The following is a 6,381-nucleotide window of genomic DNA, read 5'->3' on the forward strand; positions in this document are numbered from 1 at the left end:
CTATTCTCACCTGTATTACTCAAAAGCTTTTAAACGGCAGAAAATCTTTCTTTTTGTAAAAAAATGCTTTGTATAATAATGCTTTGCATAAATTGATATTTTTCAAGAAAAGAAAAGCAATTTAAACTGAGAAATACCGTTTTCCTTCTTAGCTTTATGGTGGAGTGAAATCAGATTTGCAAGATACTTGACAAAATGGTAAATTTTGAATTCTCAGTACCAAGAGTTTAGACATAAAATGTTTTCTAAGTACAATAAAAATAACATGCTCTAAATCTGATCAAAGGGGTGCTAAACTTCTAACAACATTTATGCCTGATGACCTTTGCAATACTATGAAGAAAAGGCAATTACCAAAAATAAAAATCAAGCTCAGTGTCATTTCATGAGCTTAGAAAATATTTTTTTGATTCTTCCTTCACCCTAACATACAAACGACCTTGACTTCACTTTCCATGGATGCTGGCACTTTTGAGATTTTCAGTGAAACCTCAGAAGGACAGGCTAAATGCACTACACAAAGTTCACTGAGAGACAGCTGGAGCACAAAGTTGCATATTGCATCAGAAAGCTGAGGAGCACTCCATGTTTCCATTGATGGAATTTAGTTTTTCCTCTTTGTCGCTGGGAAGAGGTTCCTTCTTTCTTCCCACTAAGATCTTCAGAAACGAGGAAGCATCTTGAGGTGGTAAAATTCTCCCTAAATATCACTGCCCAGTTCTTGTTAATATTTGACTTCCACATAACACTCTTCAAAAACTTTCAGTAATCTCTAGCCCCACACTGATGGAGGGTTAAGGACATGAAAGGAATTCAGGTATCTTGGACTTTGCAAAAAGTTCTCAGTGCTGCACAGAGCTGTATTCTTTCTTTAGGCTACACCTGCAGAAGGGAAGGACCTACCTCACATTTAATTTCAGTAATGCTCGTTCCAATAAGAAAGGGTGAGACCCGATCTACTTGAGATGTAAAGATATGCATATTTAGATCCTCAGTTTCTCACTCAGCTTCAGAATCCCCAGTTGTCTTTGTCCATCTGTATGATATTAATAAAAAATAGTGGGTTTAATTACAGCACACTGTTTAGTAATGTTTCCTCCCTTTTGGTTAACCATACAAATAGGTTACATATCAGGTACTAATTGATCAGAAACCCAATTTTATCTTTTGAAACCAGGTAAGATGTGGGCTAAACTGTGTAACACACGTGCCTTTTCTTTCTAGGCTCATTCAATTTGAAGGAGTTAGATTTGAATTTGAACAATGAAGCAATCTCTAATATTCCCTATTGTAATGTGAAACTAGTAAAGCACAGAAAATAAGAGCAAGCTGTTCCCTATTCTGGCCACTGCTGCTTTGTCAGAATTATTTTGAAAGACCCAAGGCAGAATTTTTACTAATGATAAAAGAAACTTATTGCAAATAAGGAAAAATTCCTCTTTCTATACTTACACTGCCAGTGAAGAAAAACAAACAAGCAAACAACTATTCCCTACAATCCATTTGAATAGACAGTATTTTTTGCAGTTAAATCCATAGGGAAAAAAAACCAAAACATCCATGTTTAGCATTATTTTAGCTAATAACATTTATTTCAGTGTAAAGCCGCAGCTTAAAAATTAAGTAAGCATGCTTTCAGGGCTTTTCATTTCCAGATAACACCATATGGTTATCACTTGTCTAATGGAGATGCAAAACACCCCATGGACTCCACTGAATGTTTTCTTTCTTCCTGACATGAGACATGTTTTAGCAGAAATAGAACCAGCTTGCTTCCCTATTGTTGCCTCTCCACAACCTGGAAGTATAATAGGCAACTTTTTTTCCTGGTTCAATCATTCTTTGTATGTCCTGTGTTGTTTGTTCTCTTTTGCTTGGTAAATTTACATATGGTTTGGAAATCGCAAATTAGATCTGCTCCAGGCTCCTGGAATTTTTTGAGTAATGTAAGAGTGAACAAAATTGCCTGCAGTTCTTCCACTTGCTTGGTAATGTCATTCTTCACTGTAAAGCCTCTGTGCTTGTTAGGCTCTTGAGTGAATCAAGCCTTTGCAATAAGGGCCAAAAATATGTTGTCAAGCCACCAGGAAATTTGAGCTGCTGTGTGCAGAGGAGCTATTAGGAGCTGCTAAAGCAAGAAGTGATATTATGTAGATCACTGAAATGTGGGCAACTTCTTAGCCTCTTGGAAAATGTAATGAAAGTTCAAAGTCATACTGACACAATTTTGTAAAAGTAGTTGGGCTATTTCCTTCTTTGTTCACATATGTTTAATTTCTTCTGCAGAAATATGTGCATTCAGAGATTTGAATCCAACCAGAAGAGAAACAGGTGGACATGTGATTAGTAAAAAGGAATTTCTATTTCTACAAGTGTTATGAAAATATAAATTATATTGATATTTAAAGTGACCCTTTGTCTAATCTTGAAAAGACTTGCCACCTGAGTAAAATTTCAAGAGGTTTCAAATTCACCTTCAGTCCCAAAATTATTAGAAGGATATGGTTTCTTTGGGAAATATTATTAATCTTTTTACAAGGAAACAATATTTTCTTTCACAGAGGAAAATCTCCCCTTAAAGAAAGCAATAGATATGCCAATGTAGCAATAAGAAACTCCAAAATGAGGTTCAGCATAACATCTTCAGCATAAGTGAAATTACAGTCAAAAACTTGCCTTTCAGAGATGTCACTCAAGTAGTCAATATTAGTAGGAAAGCTTTGTCAGAAAACAAAAGAAGAAACAAAAAAGAGTTTTAGCAACAACTGAGTATGTTTTGGGTTTTTTTTTTACTTTTTAGGAGAATGTTTTATTTAGGTGCATGTTAAATTGTTCTGATTTGATAACCTAGATACCCGTAGAAGGTGATGCAATTTTTTCAGGCAGCGTTTCATGCCTAAAACTTTGGTTTGAGCTTATCTACTGTTCTTTAATCAGTTCAGTGTTGTGACCGTAGAAATCAATAGCCAAAGCTATAAATATCACATGTTTTTTAAACAAATAGTAAATGAGTTTTGGTCTCTGTGTGACTATAAACAGGTATCAAATTTATTTTCAGGCAGTAGAGCACCCTCAAAATTTCTAAGTCTTCTAAGATCAATAACTTGTTTGTTTATTTTCCCTCATTTGTGACCATTTATAGGTCATGATTCAACATCATATAAAATGTAGCAATCTCCTGTGTGTTCCAGGCAAACAAAATATGATTTTTATCAATTGCAGCATCTATTTTCTTCCTCCTTTTAATGAAATTTAGAGGAAGAAAGGCAGGCAGACTCCATTGTCCAAACATGTCACTTAAGCTTCGAACAAGCAACCTGGCATTTTAAAATATAGATAGAAAATAGAAACTGAGTTCAATAGAAATTAGGGGAGAGAGAGAAAGGAGCATGGAATTAAATCACTGGCTTACCGTGACCTAAGAATATAGTTAAAAATAAGAGTCTTAATATGTCTTTCCTGAGGGTACATGAAGTGCAATAGTTATTAAGAGAGATTGTGATGACTCATATTAAATTGCAAAATGACAACTGCAGAGGAAATGAGACCAAATCCCATGGTTCTTACACCCTTTTTACTCAGGCGAGTTGCCACTGACACAAAGAAACCAGCATATGAAGGATCCATAGAAGTTAGGTTTCAAAATGGTTCTCTTCTTCCAGTACTAAGCAGCTCCCTGCAATATATGCTGAATTGTTTTGTCCTACGGTGCCTAAGTGACACATGCAGTGAAACTGAAACCCTTGAGCAATCTCTATATGCTGCTTAATTAGTCCATTGGTTTAATGTTTAAAATAAAAAGCCAAAACCTTTTAATGTTCTGGCTATTAGGCATTTACTGCTGATATTCAACCTCCATACCCTTTCCTTCCTTTCATCTCTTACAAGCCTATTATTACACGTTGTCTCAAGAGTGATCAAAATCACAGGCAGTGCAGTGGACTACCTTAATTTAACAACACTGCCCTCATTACATTCCACCTCCAAGAAAGAGAAGTATTTGCCTCTCCTATAAGTTGTCCTGTTGTCTTGGGAAGCATAAAATCTCCGATTCATTTTGTTCATCCTCAAAGAGCAGCCTGATCAGTTTTGATGCTGAATGACACCCACTAAGCGAACACCCTTCTAGAGAACCACAAAAACTTATGTCATATAGGTAAGGCTGATAGCTCTGTGGAGATTTGGTGGAGATTTTTACAAAGACATGGTGGTTGTACTGAGGTTATTAAAATTGTAGGGTGGGCTGACCCTGGCTGGATGCCAGGTGCCTACCAAGCCACTCTATCACTTCCCTCCTCAGTTGGACAGGGGGAAGAAAAGACAACAAAAAGGCTCATTGGTTAAGTTAAGGACAGGGAAAGATCACTCGCCAATTACCATAATGGACAAAACAGACCCAGCTTGGGGAAATTAATTAAATTAAAAGTGGGATAATGAGAAATAAGCCCAAATCTTAACACCACCTTCCTTCCATGTCTTCCTTCTTCCTTAACTTCATCCCTGATCTTATCTCCACCCCCAGCAGTTCAGGGATCTGGGAATAAGTCAGTCCATCTTACAGTTTTTTTTCTGCTGCTACTCTCTCCAGCATGGGATTCTTCCCAGAGGAGAGAGTCCTCCATGAAATTCTCCAGTGTGAGTCCTTCCCACTGGGCTACTGCTCTTCACAACCTGCTACAGTGTGTCTCTTCCACAGCCTCCAGTCCTGAAAGGGGAGGGTGCTCCAGCGCATCCCCTTGACAGGATCATAAACTCTGCCCACAAACCTGATGATCTGGGCTCCTCTCTCCATGGTCAACAGGTCCACATGGTTCAGGAAGCCTCCCTCAGGCATCCATCTCCTCTGGGGTGGTGTCTTGAAATGGCTACACAGGGGCATAAATTCCTTGAAATTTTCAAATCCCTTGGCTCTCCGTATTCAATATATAAAACTTACACAGTATACTTTTTAAGAATACCAGTTGTAGCAAGTGTTTGCACTAAATTGCATACAATAGCCAATTCAATTAATTTTTTATAACGAAAAGTCATTGTCATTAATGCTTCTCAAATCCAGTGCTTGAATGGCCCTCTGAGACAGGAATTTAGGGAAATTAGTACACAATACGTTTAAATTATATTAGAATCCACACTTCGCTTACAAACGTTCTTAGGTGTCTACAAGCTGAAGACTGAAAAACAAAAGCCTAGAGTTGCTGTGCCAAAGAAGATGCACACAATCTGCAACTGAAGGTTGAATATGAAAAGGTAGCATAAAATTCAACTATAAGATTGGCAGGATTTTTTTTTCTACAGTAAATTTAAGCAAGATTGAACAATCATGCTTAGAGTTTATTTCAATAAATTATACCATGAATTATTTTACCATGTAATGAGTTTCATGTATTTGAAGTAAGTGAAGAAATTTAATGTATTAGAAAGGTTAATGCCTCTTAATTTAAAGAAATTGAAAAATACAAGTAATATTATCTAAATGAGATATTCAACTGAAAGTTAAAATATATTAAGTAGGGATCTCTCATAATTCAATTGTGAGCTTGGTACCAGCATAGGTATTTAAGCACTGTGTATTTTTAGTAACTTTCTTCACATAATTACTGCCAAATTAACTGATGTATACAGGATCAACAACAAATGAATATTTCATAACTGATTACAAGCATAAAAGAATTTACTCCTGCAAGGTTGTTGTGATAGTGTTTTTAATGAATACTTGACATTATTAATACTGTAATTATTTATTTATTTCACATTGGAGTTGTATTTGGCATTTGGCAGCAATATAAAAATAAATGATGTCTGGCTTGAGTACCTTATGTAAAATGACAATAGGGCAAAGTTGAAAAAGGATAAGAACAGATAAGTTGATAGAGCTCTTTGGAAGTATAAGATGACTGTCTTTAGCTGACAGCCCAAAAATAACCATTAGTCATGAGAACAAAAGAGGGAAATGTTTCTCTCCACCTGCGCTGGGCTTTGCCTCTTATTTCTGACAGGAGAGCTGAAGAATTCTTTTTTTATCACTATCTTTTTTTTTTCAATGTTGCAGGTGATTTATTTAGTGATTTAAATTACACTATCAGTATTTGGCTGCATAAAATGATCCTTAGACTCCACTTCCCTCTGCAGTTTTATCATCCCTCTCTTTTGAGCTCTAGCCATGTTTCTGACCAGCAGACAATTGAAAACATAGTTTTAAAGAAACACTGAGTTTTTCAGGGAGACTTGGTGTTCTGACGGCTGTTATTTCAAGGATAATACCAAATATTAGGAAACTTATGATAAAAATCATGAGAGTTGACAATGCTGCCATCTAGCCTTAGAAACGTAATCAACAGGAGCAATCTGTTACAAAGCCATGAGTCTCTGACTCTCCCCATT

The sequence above is a fragment of the Geospiza fortis genome, unplaced genomic scaffold (genome assembly GCF_000277835.1).
Source record: "Geospiza fortis unplaced genomic scaffold, GeoFor_1.0 scaffold53, whole genome shotgun sequence".
NCBI lineage: Eukaryota > Metazoa > Chordata > Aves > Passeriformes > Thraupidae > Geospiza > Geospiza fortis.